The following is a 21,260-nucleotide window of genomic DNA, read 5'->3' as shown; positions in this document are numbered from 1 at the left end:
GTAAGTTTAAAAATGTCTTTCCACTTTTGATACCAGGGCTCAAATCCAGCCCAAAACAAGAGGATTATATTTTCTGACAGACAGAAGTGAGAAAGAGAGAAGGAAAAGAGAAAGGGAAATGTACAGCGAGGAGGACAGGGAGGACGTGAAAGTTACTTGGTCTTTGGTGGTCTCCAGTGGTCCTTTTAAGGACCGCTTGTTAGGTCGCTGTTACTCAGAAAAGCTGAATTGAGCATGCCTGGCGTATGCACTGCCCAGTTTCTGCCAAATTTGGCAGCGGGGTCTTAAAACAGGCCTCGAATTAGCATATTCAAGGGGCCTAACGCCTATTTCAGGCGGGCATCTTGACCACTCAAAGGTTCTGTGGGGATCGGGCGTAGGAGATTGCACCAAGAAATTGGCCTCCTCCACAATTTGCTGGGAAAATAACACCGAGTTTAATGTGTACACTGTTAGTAGTGTGGCGAGGAAGAGATACCCCGTGTGTTGCGAATCGCCATAAATTGCTGGATGATTTGCGCCGCTCCACCGTTAGTCTTGCGAAAACGAAAGCTTGCCGTCAACCTCCCCATGAGTTTCAAAAAATTTGCATTAATTACGAAATTAACTTGTTGCAGAAAGTTAGTGCTGGTACTTAACAACATAAACCTTTTAATGACCAGGTTTATATTCCTTCAATGCCACTCAAAATCTCCGCCCAGAAAGGGAACAATTGAAACTGTGGAGTTTCACTCCTGGGGGAAGTAAATTGTTCTTAGAGGTTTTTAAAATTTAAAATGTAAATTTTTTTTCTTTTCCTTTCTGTCTTTTTTTTTCTCTTAATCCAATCTTTCTTTCTCTCCCTTTATTTCTCCTTCTGTACCTAATTTTACTCTAAATCACCCAATTCCTTCTCAGTCGTTCATTCTGTTTCTTTCTCTATCCTTAAATCTCATTGGTTAAGAAGATAGACTATTGTTCCCATGGTTGCCCTCACCATGCCGTTATCAGCTTGCACTTCCAGCAATTTGCAGTGCAAAAAATTGTCGAGCTGAAGGGTGAGGAATAAAATCTAATTAATGGGGCTTGCTGCGAGATGTCCTGCTCCAGCAAATTTTGGGCCAATATTTTTATATTTATAAGTGGCCCCTTTACAAAGGGGACGTCGGGACAGCAATATCTTGTTTCCAGGGAGGAATGCAGCGACTCCCAGCCAGGTAATTTTTGTGTGGATACACACCATTGGCAGCAAAATGAGGGAACCTCTCTCGACTCTGCAAGGTCCATCAGGGTCAGCGACAGAGGTTCCCAGCAGGCGCATCTTAGCACTTACTTTGAGATGTACTCCATTGTGTATTTTCAGCCAGCATCTTGAATTATAATTATACCTGTGCTCTGTGGACCAATCATGCCCTCAAAGGCCATTAAGAGTTTCTTACAAAACTTCAGTCCACGTGGAACTTGTCAGCAGATCTGCTGACGGAGTCCTAGAATGCCAATATAACATCAGAGAAAACTGCAGACCGATAGAGCCTTCAACACTCAAAACATTTTATATAAGAATCCCACTCATTAATGTCCAAAATCAGACTTATAATAGACACAAGGGGCATCATTTTAGCACCCGCTATCGGGTGCGTTCCTGGCAGGGGGGCTCCAACCTGCCCACTTCCGGGTTCCCCACTGACGCGCCGGCGTGCGCGCGCAGCCCTCGCTGGTGGGAATCCCGCAGGCAATTAAAGCCAGCGGGGTTCCACTTGAAAGTATTTATCTTGCTTGTTCAGGTCATTAACTGACCTGATTAAGGGATTATGAGAGGAGGGGTGGGATTTTATAGAAAACTGGGACTGTTTCCCATACTGGGGGAAACACTCCCAGTTCAAATGGACGTGTTGCAGCTGTCAGCCTGTGGCAGCTGCAAAGGTCCATTTGACAGGTGGGGGGGGTGGGGGAAGACCCTCACTCATTGCAAGAGGCCACTCTGTCACTTGGGACAAAGTTTGGCCTCCACCACCCTCCTCCTGACAAGAAAATTCACCAACTTGCACACTTACCCCGGGGTCCAGAGACATGTACCTACCTTGCGAACTCCCTCAGATGTACATCTTCCGGATGGGGGCCGCCGTAGCTGCAGTCATGACCTCCTCGGAGGACGAACAGCATCACCAGCCTCACCAGTCTCGCCATCCACGCCATCCACCTCTGACACGTGGAGCTCCACAAAAGAGTGCTGTGACACATCCACCTGTACAGCAGGAGGGAGGGCTACCACAGAGAGAGATGCGTCGCAGAGGGCACTACCCTCGCCACAGGGTCCACAGACCGAGGCTCAGCTTCCTGGACCTCTCTGAGCAGCAGTGCACACGAAGGCTCAGAGTCACTCAACATGTAGTCGTGGACATCTGCAGCCTCCTTCATGCCGAGCTGCTCCCGGCTGGCCCGAGCACCACCTTCTTACCTGTCGCTGTCAAAGTCACCACTGTCCTCAACAACTTCTCCGCATCCTTCCAGGGTGCCACCGGGGACATCGTCGACATCTCTCAGCCGTCTGCACAAAAGAGCCCTGCAAATACACCTACACCCACTCTGCAGTGACACAATGGGTGGCATCAGTTGTGGGTCTTCATAGTGATCCTCAGGAAAGGGCATTATTGCACAAACCAAACAAGATTCGCAAAGATGTGGCAGTAGTGGTGCCAATATAATATGTAATGTGAGTTGGTCAGAAATTAAATATAAGTAAAAAGCATGACAAACCCTCAAACACCCTTGTGCATCCCCTTCATGCTCTCGGTACGTTTGCCTTACGCTGCCTACTGCACATATGTGATGCATGCCCTGTGGCTGCAGCACAGGTAGTGGCAGGTTGAGTGAGGCTGACTGTGAAAGAGATACATGAGAGGGTGAGTATGAGATAGAGCCATGAGATTGTATGAGGATTGGGTTGAGTGGTAGTGGCGGGATGAGTACTGGCGAGGTGAGTAAGTGCAGGTAAGATGAGGATGAGGTTTGAGTGGGTATGAGGGGTGATGTGACAGAGTAGTGTTGGCAGTGCAGAAGGAGGTGTGGGGTGGGGGCGGTGATGTGGCAGATGGAGTGTAGGGGAATGAGTAAGTGTACTCACTTTGGCTGACCTACTGAGGTCAATGGAGCACCTCCTGCACTGTATGCAGGCGCGTGATATATTGGTGGTGCAGGTGACCTCCTCTGCCACCTTGAGCCAGGCCTTCCTGGTGGCAGAGGCAGGCCGCTTCCTCCCGCCCGCCATGGGGAAGATCTCTGTCCTCCCCCTCCTCCTCACCTCATGTATGGATACCTGGAGTGAGGCATCATTAAACTGGGAGCAGCCTTCCCCCTGGGCTGCTCCATGCTGTAATGTGTTCTATTGGTTGCAGCATCTGTCAGTGGAGGACTGCCCCTTTAAATAGAGCTCCTCCAGCTGACAGATCTTACTGCGCATGCGCAGCCCGCCCGACACGCAGATCAGCAGTGGGGAACCCGGAAGACCAGGTAAGTGGATCCAATTGGGCTGCGATCGAACAGGTACCCACGCGCCCAATAGCCCCCCGCCGCGAACCCGCAGCCCTGCTAACATCGAGCCCAAGATCTAAGCAACGCTAATCTCTGCCTCCCTGAATAGATAACTGTGGGCATCTTCACATATTCAGTGTTTAAATCGAGGAATTCCTTTTGCAGCAACAATAGATTCTTGTTGATTTTCACAGGGTCTAAAGAGGCCTGCTACACAAGAAGGATATTATCACTGGCAGTTATTGATATGGGGGGATTTCCACACACCACTTATGGAAACATACTCTTGTTTGGCAGATATTTTTAAAAATGCCTTCTGTTTTAACAAATTATGCTATAATAAACTACTTTTTTTACAGATTTGGACTTTTGTATATAGTTACTGTGTCCATTTGTGAGCATATTTTGGTGGCCTTCTCCTCACCATTGGCGGCTGTGCCTTCAACCGTCATGGCCCCAAGCTCTGGAATTCCCTCCCTATACCCTTCTGCCTCTCCACATCCCTCTTATCCTTTAAGACCCTCCTTAAAACCCACCTCTTTGACCAAGCTTTGGGTCACCCTTCCTAATATGTCTTTTTTTTATTATGGTTCTGTGAAGCGCTTTGGGGTGTTTTTCTACAATAAGACACTATATAAATGCATGTTGTTGTTCCCACACCTTTCTTGCACGATAAAACTCAATAGTAATACTTTCTTTTTTCTTCCATGTTCCCCTTTCATGTTTCCTCTGCCAGTCAAGAGGATGGCACAGTCTGAAGTGTGGACTTTTTCACAGAAGTTGACTGCATTGCTCTGGACTAAATTGATAGGAGGCACACTCCGGCATCTTTTTGAGATCGAACACCCCTCCACAATCCATCTGGCAGCCCAATAAAAATTGGACGACATTTGTCCTTTGAGAATAGGTGCGTTTGATTGACAGTCATTGTTGAGAGTGGCTGGAGCAGTTGTTGTTGCACGTATCTATGTCAGATGTATTCTCTGATACTTTCACTCCACGTCCCATTATTACAGAATTTGTTAAGGATACTATCACTTCATTGTTAGCTCAATGTATTGTTTCCATCTTCCATCATCCTCATGGTTCTTCTGATTGAGATCACTAATTTGTGCTGATTTCTAGATAGTTTTGTACTGTCAGCCTGCACCCATTAAAGGTTGGGTTGAGATACTGACCAAACTTATTTCACATACAATCCCCTTATAACCAACAACGGGTGAAGATTGCTGTCCCTTCTGACAAGTATGAATTCAAACCCCGATCTTGGAAGTCAAAATGCAGTCTGTGTGTTACCCACTCTCACATCAATGCGGCTTTAAACTCATGTAATATAATTTATATTACACAGTTTCAGATCAACTAGGCAGCTGCCCACATTATTTCTACCATTGTCTCTGGTGAATTTTGTGAGTTGCTGGAAGAGTTTAATTTATTGATGTAAAAAGTATGTGTAAATAGACAAACACAAGATAAAATCTGATAGGTTTGTTCACATCTTGCAGGTTATGGCTTATGAAGCCATCATATCAGCTTCTGTACATGTTATAACATACTTACCAACTCTCACTCATTTAGAGTGAGACTACGACATTTTGCTTTAAAAATATTGCTTATTTTGATGCATCAAACTCTTAAAAATAAACACACCTCAGTATATTTAAATCGATTTGCAATTTGTCTCATTCATTTTGATCCTAAATCTCACTTCTAACATTGATCTGATCTTAAAATCAGAGGCCAGGAAATTGGTTTCATGCCAGAAACTGTCACGCAGCGAGTGGCTCGCCTGCAACACGTGCCTGAAGGTGAAGTCCCGAGGCTAGCTGGAAATTGGGCTGAGGCCTCATCTACACATATTCGTGAGCTGCAAATGCCAATCGGGCATCCTGATGCAGCTCGCTGGTTGGGATGCTGAGCAGGCCTACAGGTAAGTCCTGGGCCCCAGAAAATTGAGCCAGCTCCAATGCGTAACCGGCCTACAGGTAAGTCCTGGCTCCACATCAAAGTAAGTTTTTAAAAAAAAATAAAACTTAGCTTTTCTTTGGCTGTGTCCAATGGTCCCTTTAAGGACCACCGTTTGACTGCTGTCGAGCTGGACAGACCAGTTTTTGCTGAATTTAGCTTTCGGGTCTGTAAACCGGTGTTAGGCCACAGGAGTCTAACGCTCTGGACACTCAGAAGTCGCCAGCTGCCAATTTGTCAGCCGGCATACTTCTGGGAGGTTTAGGCATGGGAGATCGCACCCAGAAACTGGTTCCCCCCCAACTTATTTTTCGCCCAGAAATTGGACATGACGGGCCAACTTCCCCCCCAGAATGTTGCAGCACAGAAACAAGCCACTTGGCTCAAGTCTGATGTTGGCAGTTCTGGTTAAAACTGGGTACGTTTTATCCCTGCCATTGCAGTAAAGCTAATATTTGAGCACAAACTAAGTTGTATTGATGTGGAGATGCCGGTGATGGACTGGGGTTGACAATTGTAAACAATTTTACAACACCAAGTTATAGTCCAGCAATTTTATTTTAAATTCACAAGCTTTCGGAGGCTACCTCCTTCCTCAGGTGAACGATGTGGAAATTTTAAGTTGTATTGGCCACAGAGAACTATGTTTATTCAGTATCTCAGATAGGAACAGTAGCTTTATAACTTATGGAATATCCCTTATTGCATAGTATACAAAGGCAGTTCTTGTACAATAGACTTATGATATTTATGTAACCACAGCCAGTTTTTAATGCATACCTTAAGTTACGTGTCATAGCCAGGATATTGTAAAGGTAGAAATAAGTTATGTTGAAACAGCAAATAACTTGATTTCCTTCCCCCCCTCCACACTGCTTCTCGTTTCTCCTCTCCTCTCGGGGCGCAGGGGGTAGGGATCACTGGTTAGTAACTAGAAGTAGGAACATGGCTTATTTTTTCTGAGGAAAATTTTAGTGCTCCTATTGCTGCCCTGATTAAGATCATAGAATCATACAGCATGGCAGGAGGCCATTTGGCCCGCTGTGGCTGTGCTGGATCTCTCTGAGTAGTAGACTATAGGATTTGCTCATAAGGTTAAAGAGCTAATCCAGCACATGCTAACATTACATACAGTCTGTTTTTATAATCATGCCAACTTCATAGCATTTTTACTTTTGTCGAGATATTTGCAAAATGATAAAACTGATGACACCCCCTCTTTAATTCTTTCACTCAGATTAGACTGGTTTTGCTTCTGCTGGTTGCAACATGTTACACTCAATTGCTAACTTCCTGTTCTTCCACATTAGGCCAGTTGCTACATCACCTCCAGCTTGCTTGCTGGTTGGCCAGCTCTGAGGCCCTGCGTTAGAGGAAGAGTAGACTGTGACAGGGAGTGCTGTATCATGCTACGCTGTGTACAATTCAGGTCGAATTACTGGAACTTCTGGGAAACAGCGCTTATTCCAGGAAGGGTCATTAAAGTTCAGTAAACAGTACACCCGTTCAGAACAGCATCTGAATCTTCACTGCAAACAAAAAGAGAATCAATGACAGCTCTTTAGAGAATTGCTTTATAAGCAAGAAATCTCATTGCTTCAATTTTGAAACGAGAGGGGAGGAAAGAAAACTTTGTTTTCAAATCTCAAAGGAATACTTATAAAACTTTTCAATGGTCATTCTGTTCATAAAATTAACGGTTGTTCCAATATCCTAATGTTTATTTTGGGCTAATCCTAATAATTCTTCTACATTCAGTTTCATGTCTGCCATCATTTTACATGTGGTGTGTTAAATTTTCTCACAAGTGAAGCAGTTGGGAGACCTGGGGAGTTGATTTTGACTTTTGCGCGACCAACTGACGGAGCGCGCTGGCCAATCGCCTGTACCCGTGGCGAAGAGGCGCACGTGACTTTGGGACACTGGTCTCACTAACATCGGGCCAGCGAGCTGTGGGGCGCCAAATGGGCATTCCGATGCAGCTCACCAGATTGAGGCCTCCCAATATCGGGCCGCCCCGGCCGCCAGCAACGTAAGTGAAAGGGGAGGGTCGCAATCGCAAAGGGCGGGGGTCCTGGAGAGGCAGCGACACTGATTATTTTTGCTCTTCTGGGCCCCACAAAAATAATTCTATACTTACCTTGGCTGGGGCCTCTTCGGCTTCATCACCCGTGCAACTGGTCAGAGTGTGCACGACACAGGCTTTGCCCAGTTCTGACCTAAAGTGGCAATTGGGGCCCGAGGACCTCGATTTGCATATTAAAAGGGGCCTACCACCCGATGACAAGCGGGCGCTTTGGCTGCCCAGCGATAGGCCCCTTTCAAAATGTCGCTGGTCTCTTCATCGATGCTAATGGAGCGGTAAGACTACCGATCCCCATTTTGAGGCTGTTACCACTCTGTTAGCGGCAGACGAAAGAAGTGAAAAGCGACTCCTGGGAATGTAATGAATGATATTTAACTTTGTTCTGTTATTAATAATCATATTTAGAGGGCTAATTTCCTGGCTTGTTACCCTCTGCAGGAATCTCAACTGCCTGGAGTACATATTGGAAATTCAGGCGCTCTTACACAGGATTTTCTGATTGTTTAATGGTAGGAAAATTGTGTGCAAAGCGCACCTGAATTATTCCTCATCAAGGGCATGAAATTGGAAAATTTAGGTGAAGTACAAATTCAAGTCAAAAGTTTAAACCTGCCTGAAATATACTGATCCATTCACACCCTTGATAAAGGCTGTAATCTGTTCAAACCGTATAACTTGTCGAATATCACTTTGAAGATATGAAAACTAAAGTTAGAAGTGAAGGCTCAGGTTGTGAGGTTTAGCATTAAGTTCGCAGACTCTGAAGTTTGACTAATTACAAAGTTGAAAAATAACTTGACGATCCAAGAGCCTTCTCTCCGAAAACCACAGACATCAGATATGTATTCATCACTAGCCTGCCACCGATCATGGGTAAATAGTCACTACTCTGATGAGCAATTCAAAATAGTTTCAAAACACTCCCCGATAGCCCAGTGGGTAAAGGCATCCCATGGTGTGGTAGTGAGTCATAAAAACCAGGAAGATCCAATGTTCAGTTCCTGCTGTGTGTTGAGATAATTGATCTCAGCTGGGGTCGCAGTGAATGCTCTACAACTCTACAACTGGTCTCAGCGCTGGGAAGAAAGAAAAAATGATTATCCGGAGTTAATGCTCCTGATTGGTATTCAGTGACCCCTGTTGGAAAGTGCATCGGGGCATTTTAACTGCCAGCGGGTTGTCTGTGGGAAACAGCTGGTTTTCGTTACTTTTATGACCATTCAAGGCCACGGCGATTTTAACTGCCAGCCCTCATTAACATGCCATTGGTCCACTTCCCACCTGTTCTGGGCAGCAAGGGGGTAAGAAGTGGCTGCCAATCTCTGGAAAATTCAATGGCCCTTGGTCGCCCGCTAGCAGTAAGGGAAGTGTGGGGAATGGAGTTTGGGGGAATTTTGTGGTAGGGGAGGGGAGTCTAGGGCAGGGGAAGCTTTCACTTTCCTTGTGGTCCTCGAAGGAGCACTTACCTGGAGGCACTCTTCAGCTTCCCAATCCTCGTCATGCTGGTCTTGACCTTGCTTCTCAGCTCAGGCCAAAGTCATCAGACCCCGATTAGCATATGTGCATGGGTATTATAACTGCCCCTCAGATGGGTAGGGTTAAAATCCCCCGCCCCCAACATGTGTGGGTGACAGACCAGGACACAATCATGGTTGGCTGATAGTGAAACTACACAGGAAGTAAACATTCTGTCTGTCCTACCATGTGACAGTGAATGTCCTCCCACCATTTAGTAGTCTGCTGAAACTCACAACACTAATATCTCCCATTGATAAGCAGGAAATTGAGCATAAAAAGCAAATTAAAAACAAGTGAACTGTTACATAGCAGGTTAGTTCAACATAACATGCAGCACAATGATGCAGCTTTTCCCCATTCACAGTCTTATCATCAATCTCACCCTTTATGTGTTAAGGATGGGTGGAGACTGATCATCTGATGCTGGGAAATTATTTTACTTCCTCCTCTTTTCTTTGGTGACTGAGACTTTAATGTAGTATGGGGCTGAATGTTTATGTTAAAGACACTATTATACAGGAAGAAAATAGTTACTCCAGTTTGAGTTAACAATGCTACATATTTCACTTTTGGTAGAGCTGGTTTAATTTAACCTAAGCCTTATTTGAGGAAGATGACAATTATTTGTATTGTACACTCATTGTTTCTGCAATGAGTTATTAATTTTTGTCAGTATATTACTATTTGCACTTGTAGGATACTGTAACACAAGCCACATATCAGATACTCTAATACCAGTTTTCCAATAACTAGTAAAATTTAACTTATAGTTTGTTCACTATTAAAAAAAAATCAAGGCCTGAATTTAAATTTGTGGAACAATATAATTAAGCTGTGAACAAATACATAACAAAAGAGTTAAGTAGTAGTGTATTATGCAGCACCCAATATTGATGGTGAAACTGAACAGGAAGTACACCACTTTCTGTCCTGCCATGTGACAGTGAATATGAGTCGGTCAGACCACTGATATTTGGCTGACAAAGGCATGAGTGGGATGCACAATTTTAAAAAGCTGCATTTGTAGTAATGCAAGTTCACATTAGAAACATGCTGCAGTTGCTATTTTATTTTTAGTACAAACATAAGAATTTTCATTTTCAAACTTTTGATTTTATCTTACTACACACTTTCTGGAACAGTTTTAAAGTATAATATTGCAGCAGACGCCCACAGACATGATGTCTGATTTCAAACAGAGAGCTTTAAGAAAGGAGCTAGCAGAAAGCACCAGCTTCTGACCTAATTAAAAATGTTCCCCACTTGTGGTCCGGGAAAGTTACTCCTTAATCTAATTGGCTGCATCAGGTCGTATGTCTGACAGTCTTAAAGGGATCTCTCTGCCTGTGTACAATTATTGGGTATGCTTTCTCTCTTTGTTTACACAAACCCAAATGCAATGACATCATTCACACAGAAACAATGCCATGGTGTCACAAGAATGTCTGTCACTGTCATGTAGCAACACGTGATGCTGGGCCCCGTTAGCCTCCATCCTTCACCGAGCTGCAATAATCTCCACTTACTTCAAATGTAACTAATTAACATGTTATATAGTGTAGTTTGTATTGAATTCAAAAGTAATTTTAAATGGCTTTAAAACTTTTCAGATCTAAGCAGGCTAAAGATGGCTGCACCTCGACTATTTTTAACCTGGAATTTTGAACTTCATTGTCTCAGACCTCTGTCAGACAAGCAAGAACATCATTCTCCTTCCAGCCAGTTGTGTCTGCTGCTTTACAGCTAAGCAAGTCATGAGGCTGCTTGTTGTTCTTGGACACCCAGACATCTGACCAGCATAACTAACATTACAGTTATGTCATGAGTATATTCATGTGCTTGATTTGAGGTTGAAATGATTATGTTGCTTTAGTCAAAGGTCACAGATATTTACCCAGATGAACATTTTTGTATCTGGTGATAGGTTGCACACCAGAAAATGTGAGAAGTAACTGGAAAGATCTCTTAATGATTGAATTTACATACTGATCCCAAAGATAAAACCAGAGAATATAACTGCATATAAGACATGCTGGTGTGCAAATACATAAACATAGAAGCATGTATCTTTCTGATATAATTTCTCTGACCTGCAAACAAAAGTCTAGCTGCTTGTGGGCTATCAGTTTAGGTAGGTCTCACCATCATTTTCAAATGAGGTGATGCAGGATCTTCTATTTCTGTAAAATGGTTTAATTGTTACAAACATGTTGAGGGCAACGAATGGGTGGCCCAAATGGCTTTCTCAGGGCACAGAAGTAAAGATTCGTGATTCAGCATATCTTGAATATCTTAAATAGACATCTGAGTATTTCCTATCAAAATTAAGTGACTTTGGGATATCCCTAGAATAGCTTGATAAGGATTCTTATAAAATTGTTTGATCTCCAGAAATGATTGGAGGATATGATTGCTGCGAGTGTTAAGTACTCTGTACTGCAGGAGACATAGGTAGACATTTGGTTGACTGAGCAACAATGGCCAGGCTAGAATAGAAGCGAAGTGTTTATAATTTCATCCTATGTAGCCATAATTCCATGGTGTAGAATTTGGCTTTTTGAGAGCTAATTACAATATCTGTGTGCTGTTTCTTCATAAACTGAATTTGGATCTTGGAAAGCTACGTGTGACGAAATGGGAGAGGACTTGAGAACGACTTGAGGATCTAAATATTCCTTATCTGTTAACTTAAATCAAGGCAGAAATGTGAATTGGACAGATGTATTCATTTAAAGTAAGTGTTTCTGAATGAATCGATAATTGGTCAAATTATTGCTACAGTTAAGATTGGGTCTACGTTACAAAACTGATTTTTTGTGTATTAACGCTGCCTGCACATTAATTTCAACATATATATAAAATATGATGCTTGCTTGTATTGAGACTATGGTACGGCCTCACATACACTATTGTGGTGGTGTATCGCTGTATTTTAAGTGAACTCATGAGACTTTATGCTACACCAGTGATACCTCATCAGTCTAGACCACTCTCATGAAATGCAATTAATCCTGATTGTAATATAAACCATACAATAACTAGTTGTAACTGAAATTGAGTTTCACTTCAACTTTATACTTCTTTAGGATGGGAGGGGGGTGAATTTATGTTCCAGCAAGATCTTGGTGTTATTACTGATTGAGGACAAAATTTCAATTTTTAAAAATTCTCATTAACTCACAATGAAAACATTTTTCTATCAAGCCCCAGAGTTCTTTTTCTCACAGATTGGTTGTTTTGAGATCTATGTTCCTTCATTGGGTGGGTAGAAAGTCACTTTGTCCTACAGAACTAGCACATTCAGAAATCCATTGAATATAAGAGTAAATTCACCGACGGCCACCCTCCCTGTGGGGAGCTGCACTTAAACAGAACGCAGAATGGGAATTAAGGCTAAAATATAGTAGCGAGGCTTCTCTGACCCATGTTCCCTTTGAGTGAGGCTCCCTCCTTACAGTATTCACATCCTTACAGTATGGAATCAGTTAATTTACCCAAAAAGTAACTTGAACCTCATTAGTTAGCAAAATGGTTAAACTTTAACGTTTAGCATTCTGTAATTAGCAAATGCACATTTGTGCTAGCCAATTTGATTTCAAGGCCAAAAGAACACAGATTAATTTACGTCATGAATTCTTCCTTAATAACATATTGTGCAGAAAAACATTTCCCATAAACCATTTGAAGATGATGAAACCACAATGTCTCTGTACTGCCAGAACCCAGAATCTGCTGCTAGCTAGTAGTGGATACAGTGCATATCCTAGTAGAGTTTGGTGTTACACACCATGGCTATCAGCTTATTGTCTCAAGTTGAAAAAAGATGTCCCTGGCATTGCGCTTCACGTGTCATTCTTTGAGTGAAAGAGGAAATAACTAGCATTTCACAGTTGCAGAGAACACCATTCATTTCAAACCAATTTCAATTTGGTCAAGGACAAAGTACAAACCTTTTTTGCTTGTGCTTATGTTCCACTGCAGTTTGTCTTTCTTTCTACTAACGTGTAATTTTGCCATTATGAGTCACCCATTTATCCTTTGTTTCTTTTGTGGTTGTATGACACTGGGCAGCTAAAAAGAACTGACTTCTCAGCTCCATAATAAACTGGTATCATCTGGAAAACAATGGGTGGACTTTTTAACTGTGATCAATCATCAGCATTACACCCTGCAATTAGTTTGTCTGAGACTCAAATTGCTTCCCTTACTGTGTGCTGTTCTCGTTCCCTTCAGCGATCTTGTCATGAGATTGTTTTGATTTCATCCAGTGGTACCTAACATTGAATTTCAGGCCGTATTTACCTTTATCAAAAATGAACCACTTTGGTGCTATGGGGCAATTGGCAGATGACACAAAACTAATGAAATGCTTTACTGATGTTATCAAATATCTCCTCCTAAAACAATGTGCAACTGTGTTTTTCTATCACGCACTATATTTTGTATCCAGTGCTGAAGTCTTAGCTCCTAAATCCAGGCCATGCTTGAGCAGTTACATTACAGGAAATTTTTAAAAAATGCAATTATAATGAAACCACTTTTCTGTAGTAAACTATCTAATCACACCAATAACAAATGGTACAGTGGGGCAATCCGTGTCATACTGCTGCTGAAGCACAAGCAGAAAGCTAATTAGAAAAAAAAGAACTTGCATTTATATAATGCTTTCTAGAACCTCAGGACATCCCAAAGCACTTCATATCCCATGAAGTACAATAATATATTAATTGTGGTTTTTTTTGCTGTTACATCTGCCAGTTATGCTCAGAAAACTTCTGATTTTTTTCCTAGTATTTTAGTGTTAAACTTTAAATGTACTTGTGGATTGCTGCAAGATGGAAAGATGAGATCTGTTAAGAATGTAGTATGTTTTTCTAATTTTATTGGGAGCTTAATTTTTTTTTGTAATTCTATCCATTACATATTTCTGTCACATTCTCTTCTTCATTCAAGATAACACAGTGCAAGCCATTAATAACAGATTAGTTTGAACATTGCAGTTTTACCTGTTATAAGCAGTTATTTGATAGATCTCACAATGACCTTTGACCAGCATTACCAAGAAGGTCAGCAGTGGCTGCAGCGCGTAGCTTTCTTTGTGCAGATATTTTCCTGGTGTAGATACAGGCATTTTTATACTTGCACACCTGGGTCAATTGCAGGATCAGCTGTGGTCTCGAGTGGAGTGCACCTGGAGGAAGAGCTGCAGCTGCATTGTAACAGATCACAGTTGAACCTGGCAGAGTGAAGTTCTAAGTGATTTTGTGAATCCCGTACCAAGTGAGTGTATTATAGAAACCCAATCACTACAACAACCACTAACTCGTCAATGATTGAAGTAGTATTAGCGGCTATTTTAAGCAATTTATTTACCTTTGAACTCGACTCACTTTGGTGTGGAATGTACGACTGATTGAAGTATGTACCCAGTATAAATGGAGCGGACAGCATAATTAACAAATGAAAATTGTTAACTGCTTTTTTCAGCTCTTTTTAGCAGGGGAAATGTTTTGAACTTCTATTTTCTCCTCCATGCTTTCCTCCTCCTCCTGACTATTTCATTGTTTCTTGCTCCCACATAATCCCTCCTTCAGCCTGCGAGTTCCGAATTGATCAACAATTAAGACAAATTGAGATGAAGTGATAGGGTTTTGACATATATGCAGTTTTCTTCCTTTTATAAAGGTTTGTACATGATTTCTTTAAGTGCCAAGTCACGAGCTGTATCAAAAGATTAATGACATAAATTCTGACTTCTAAAATTAAACTGGAGGAACATAGAGTTCTCGGAGGGTAGTAGGCCTGGAGGAGGCTACCGAGGTAGGGATGGGCGATGCCATGGAAGGATTTGGACAGAAGGATGAGAATTCTCATGGTGAAAAGGTGAAAATGACTAGTGATTTCGGTGTGGGACCAATTTAAATATGATTGACTAAAATTAAGTATAATAAGGCTATTACATACTGTGTGAGACCTCCAAAAAGTTAGAAAAATGGTTCCTATCGCCTTGTAAGTCAAACATTTGGACCTACATGTACATTCAGTGAGGCTCGCTTCCTGATCACATTCTGTGAGAACGCTATTGTTGAATTGGAGTTTTTTCTCTTTTTTGCACATTTCTGTGTGTGCAACTTGTAAAACCGTGAATATGAAAAATTTCCCCCTTCTGTTGCAATGAGTAAGCACAAATAAAGCTCTTGATATTTTAGGAACAGGAGTAAGGACATTCAGCCCCTCGAGCTTCTTCAATAATTTGGAATAATTTTTTTTTGAGAAACCTACATGAGGGTCTTTAGTTGAAAAGAAGATGAATAAAGAAGTGAGACAATAGGGGAGGATGAGGAAGGTATAAAACAAATTGGCACCCTCCTCAGAAAGCTGCAACGTTCATATAAGACGTAGCAGTGACTATGACAGTTAGGCGTGTACTATTGCTGTCAATTAAAGAAGGTCTAACACCTACTGCCACATCCTGTTCATTGCCACATTTTAGCTGGAAAATATTAGAGCTATAAGTTTCAGAGTAAGCCAGACCAATGCGGTAAAATGACTGGTTTACACAAGTTCCCAGGTTCTGAGTCTTGCAATTTTCAATATCCACTGATAATGCCAGATTCATTATGTTTTTACTCCAAGTCAATGCACTTACATTAAGTTCCTATTCACAAAGATTCTATTAAGCCACAAGAATGCACCCCTTTTAGAATTGTGCCCTCTAATTTATATTGCCTCTCCTTGTTCTCCCTATCGAAAAGTATCACCGCACCTTAGGAAGGATATAATGGCCTTGGAGGGAATGCAGCACAGATTTACTAGAATGATACCTGGACTTCAAGGGTTAAATTATTAGGAGAGATTACATGAACTAGGGTTATATTCCCAGGAATTTAGAAGATTAAGGGGTGATTTGATCAAAGTTTTCAAGATATTAAAGGGAACTGATAGGGTAGATAGAAACTATTTCTGCTGGTTGGGAGTCTAGGACTGAGGAAAAGCCTAAAAATTAGATCCAGGACTTTCAGGAGTGAAATTAGGAAACACTTCTACATGCAAAGGGTGGTCGAAGTTTGGAAATATCTTCTGCAAATGGCAGTTGATGCTAGCTCAATTGTTAATTTTAAATCTGAGACTGATAGATTTTTGCTAACCGAAGGTATTAAGTGATATGGTGCTATGGCAGGTATATGGAGTTTGGTCACAGATCAGCCGTGATCTCATTGAATGGTGGAACAGGCTCTAGGGGCTAAATGGCCTACTCCTGTTCCTATGTTCCTATGATCTATGTGTAACTGGACTCATGTGAACAGAACAGCAAGGACGAGATGTGGGTGGCAGCAGCAAATGTCAGGAGGGCAGGCTAAAAATCTGATTATAAATCAGATTATGATAATGTAACATATGTAACATATGATGATTCATCCACATCTTATCATATACTGAATCCAGACTGATGGACAGCATAAAGTGTGGAAAAGGGCATTCAGCTTATAAGACCACTCATTCTGACAATCGTACATAAACTGTCCTATCTTGAACTTTACCCTACTTATGGCTTGAAATTGGTCTCCTTGACATTTGGAACTAATAAGTTAGTGCATTCGTGTAAAGCTGTGTATTATTTTAACTTAAATTTACTTTAATGCATTTGGGTTAACAAATCCTGAACACAGTAGTTTCAACACTTTAGTTTTCCAAAAGTAAGTTTTGCTTGGTCTCCTTGCCTCTCCTCCAAAATAGACAAATTCCAACATATCTAACCCATGGCCCATAAAATACACTGAGATCAATATTTCTTAAACATAACTATTTACAAAGTTGGGAACCTTAGACTTGTAACAACTTCTACTTGGAGGAGGGGAGTTAGAATGTTGAGGGTCCCAAGGATACTTCTTGTAGAGAATCTCTTTAAAGGTCAGAGTTTGTTATTCGAGATTTCCAGATGAAAAGCTTGAAGCAGACTGACGTCAATAATATTAATGGTTAGGCAATGGCTTGCAGCTTGATGGGTTTGGGTCAGCCTACGGTAAACTTAACTCAAAAATAAGAATTAATGCCTGTTTACTCATGCCTAGTGCTGGTGGAGTGGAGGTTTAATCAGGAACTAATACAGATTTTGGTAGAAATAACAGCAAGCATGTGTCCCAAGTTAATTTGGATAGGATATGACAATGACAAATATACTTAAATTCAATTCTTCACAATTTTCAGTATGCTCTACAGGATACAAGTTGATTTTAAAGGGTGGTACCAGGGTATAGGTTCTACTGAATGCTATGCTATTGATGGTGACCCTGGGCCCAGGGTTTAAATCAATAAATACAAAACTGAGAGGAATACAGTCAAGCTTGCAACCAAATGGTAAAATGTTCGAATTACCTTTGCTAGCTCTTCCCTCTCGCATTTCAACATTTCTTTTAAAGTCTTGAGAGTTCTCTTTCAAAATGATTCCTTTATTTTCTTTTTTTCCTCCCAGTTTTTTTGTCCCCTGCCCTCAAGGCATGGTTTATCCTAGATTATGATTCCATGGGGTTGGTTGCCTTCCAGCACCTTGCCCAAGTAGTCATTCTTGAAAAGTGAGCCAAGACAATGAGTGTCATTAGGCTATTCGCCTGTGAAATATGTCAGAGCCAAATTCAGCAAGGTTAATTTTAACTTACGGCAATTTTTTTTTATTCGTTCATGGGATGTGGGCATCACTGACGAGGCTGGCATTTATTGCCCATCCCTAATTACCCTTGAGAAGGTGGTGGTGAGCCGCCTTCTTGAACCGCTGCAGTCCGTGTGGTGAAGGTTCTCCCACAGTGCTGTTAGGAAGGGAGTTCCAGGATTTTGACCCAGCGACGATGAAGGAATGGCGATATATTTGCAAGTCGGGATGGGTTTTTTTTTATTCGTTCACGGGATGTGGGTGTCGCTGGCGAGGCCAGCATTTATTGCCCATCCCTAATTACCCTTGAGAAGGTGGTGGTGAGCCGCCTTCTTGAACCGCTGCAGTCCGTGTGGTGACGGTTCTCCCACAGTGCTGTTAGGAAGGGAGTTCCAGGATTTTGACCCAGCGACAATGAAGGAACGGCGATATGGTGTGTGACTTAGAGGGGAATGTGCAGGTGGTGTTGTTCCCAAGGACCTGCTGCTCTTGTCCTTCTAGGTGGTAGAGGTCGCGGGTTTGGGAGGTGCTGTTGAAGAAGCCTTGGCGAGTCGCTGCAGTGCATCCTGTGGATGGTACACACTGCAGCCACAGTGCGCCGGTGGTGAAGAGAGTGAATGTTTAGGGTGGTGGAGGGGGTGCCAATCAAGCGGGCTGCTTTGTCCTGGATGGTGTTGAGCTTCTTGAGTGTTGTTGGAGCTGCACTCATCCAGGCAAGTAGAGAGTATTCCATCCCACTCCTGACTTGTGCCTTGTAGATGGTGGAAAGGCTTTGGGGAGTCAGGAGGTGAGTCACTCGCCGCAGAATACCCAGCCTCTGACCTGTTGTAGCCACAGTATTTATATGGCTGGTCCAGTTAAGTTTCTGGTCAATGGTGACCCCCAGGATGTTGATGGTGGGGGATTCGGCGATGGTAATGCCGTTGAATGTCAAGGGGAGGTGGTTAGACTCTCTCTTGTTGGAGATGGTCATTGCCTGGCACTTGTCTGGCGCGAATGTTACTTGCCACTTATGAGCCCAAGCCTGGATGTTGTCCAGGTCTTGCTGCATGCAGGCTCGGACTGCTTCATTATTTGAGGGGTTGCAATGGCGTAAAGCAAGCAATGTTGGATCGGCAGCCAATTGTGCACCCTGCCCGATTTTACTTTCCATTGAAGTCAGTGAAAAGGAAAATCATGTAGGGTGTATTACGGGCGGCTGATCCGATATCGCCTATTTTACACCATCGCCAAAAATTAAAATGACCTCTAATTATGTTTTCACCTGGCATATGTATGGGTACACTTTTCAACATGAGGTACTGGGTAGCAACTAAGAGCTGAAATATGTTTTTTTCCCTCTCTGGATCAAGGTGCTGAAGATAATTATAACACCTCAGCATGACACTGAAGGCTAGAATTCTGCGAGGATAAAAACCCAAGCAGGCCTATGACTGCTGTGATGTGTGTCAGCCCGCCAAGATGTGGGCTGACCCCAATGGAGTTTCTGATGTCCACCAAACTTTTATAATGATGTTGAGCTCCTGATGTCGGCCCTCATTTGAAAAGCCTGGGGACCCAGATCTCACGGGTTCTGCTTTTAAAAAATGGTTGCTTGTGGAGCATCAAACCTAATTGCAGGCAATGAGGACAGTGCCCAACGCTGTGCAGCAAATGGTGGGTCAATGGGAGGAGTCCACTACCCACATCTATTGTGCACTAATGGATGTGTTCACCACATTGCTGTCCACCTTGGATTTGTGGCAGCACCAGGCAGATCTGCATTGGAGATCCCCAGACTGTGGTTCTTCCATGGATACTCAAACTGCTGCGTAGAGGACAAAGATCCAACTCATGATTTAACTGCTGTGAGGCAAGCACCACCTCAGTCCTAAGAGGCTCATATTAACACACAGCAGTTACCACCTTATGCATTTCTTCCACTCAGGCAACACCTCGGATCTAGACGCAGCATCTGGGGTTGAGAGTTCACACTCTGCCACCAAAGTGAAAGCGCAGTGCTAAGAAGCACAAGACACATATACGCTGTGGGTTTTGATTAAACTTATGGTTAAAGTTTTGAGTGCAGGCATTGTTCTTGGCAAGGTTTGGACATGACTTCAATGAGTTGGCATGAGTACATGAGTTGATGCTCATAGGACATGTTAGTGGGGGTGGGGGGGGAGGGAAAGATGACTGTTGGTGCAGTGGCCAGATGTGATAGTCACAAGGTCTCCTGTACCAGTGTAGTAAGAATGTGCATTGCCAAGAAGAGTTGTTCCTTTGCATCATCCAGGCTTCTCCTGCTCCTCGGACAAATGCAGGTAGGAGCACCTGTGTCTGTATCCCTGGGTTTGTTGGCACGGTGGGCAGGTGCCATGCACTTCCAGTGCAGCCTCACCAGCCTGAACTTTGCTGGTTCCTCCTCTGCATCTTCTTTCAGAAAGTAACGTTAAAGGGGAATCCTGAAAGTGAATTTACTATTTGTACTATTTGAAGGGAGGAGGAAAAGCAATACACAGCAAATGGCAGAAAGGTAGATGGTAAAGTAGTTGACAGAGCAAAAGAAAAACAAATAAAGTCAAATATTGGTGGAGAAATAAGGATTCTGCAAAGCTTTGACATTTGTGTTTGGATCTTCAACTGTGATTCCACTTTTCCTCCAGAGGCTGGTAATGGCTGTGATGACTGCTGAGTGTTAATAAGATAGTAAATGAAAGAAAATAAGATGTATGATGTCAACACTTCATCACTGCCTCATTTAGATATGCCCACCCATTTTAGGTGGGCATATCTAAAGTGGGTGGGGAGCGAGTGTAATGGATCACAGCTCCATTTTCTTCTCCTGTATACAACCTGAAAATCGGGCAGCAAGAGGAGAAAACATAGGCTTCAATACCAGAGACCAGGCAGTAGCTCTTTAACAGTTGCAAATATAATAAGTGTAGCTGATCTCCAGAGGTATAAAGAGAACTATTTTGCTTACCCTCTCCGCTTCCACCTCCCCAAAATCAGACTGTTAAAATGATGAAAAGTAATCAATTTTATATGAATTGGGCTCCCCACTCTTTTCAACCATCACCAATTAACTTGTGATTTGAATACATTTTTAGTGAGCTTCCTGCTGCACCAATAATTACTACTGAGCAGTATTTTTTCTTCAGTCTGCCCTGCCCACGGACACACATATCTGCCTGGATATTTCCTATTTAAAGGACTCTCTTGAGTTCAGCAGAGAACACCCTCCTTCCAGAATCAAACACTCAAGACTGCTAGTTCATTGGACGTATTCCGATACTTCCAAACACTTAATGTAGTTCATAATGTCACTGTAGTAGCTGCCCTATGTTTCTACCTGATTTTTCCCTGCATCTTATGCTCAAATCTAATAGGGTGCCTATAGGCAGAACATAATATCAGGATAATCTTTTCCTTATGACTTGAGTTAGACTGATCTTTAATTAAATCATTAGTTGAAGTTGCCCCCATATGGTCCGTTCCAATGAAAGAAATCACAATATGTGGGGGGGAAAGATTGTCCTCATAATATTGCAT

The 21,260-nt window shown here is 42.5% G+C and overlaps 1 long non-coding RNA gene across 1 annotated transcript in view; it reads left to right on the top strand.

The window, feature by feature from the left end:
• LOC137335473 (uncharacterized) overlaps window positions 1-5,150 on the top strand; it is a 121,156-nt gene extending 116,006 nt beyond the window's left edge. Inside the window, exon 4 of the long non-coding RNA XR_010966426.1 lies at window positions 4,247-5,150. This is a non-coding gene — a long non-coding RNA (uncharacterized lncRNA). The remainder of the gene's footprint in view (window positions 1-4,246) is intronic.
• The last annotated feature ends 16,110 nt before the right edge of the window (window positions 5,151-21,260 follow it).

This window comes from Heptranchias perlo, chromosome 19, assembly GCF_035084215.1.
Source record: "Heptranchias perlo isolate sHepPer1 chromosome 19, sHepPer1.hap1, whole genome shotgun sequence".
In the NCBI taxonomy this organism is placed as follows: domain Eukaryota; kingdom Metazoa; phylum Chordata; class Chondrichthyes; order Hexanchiformes; family Hexanchidae; genus Heptranchias; species Heptranchias perlo.
The sequence above is the reverse complement of the archived record's forward strand: the minus strand, read 5'-3'. Positions and strand labels throughout refer to the sequence as shown.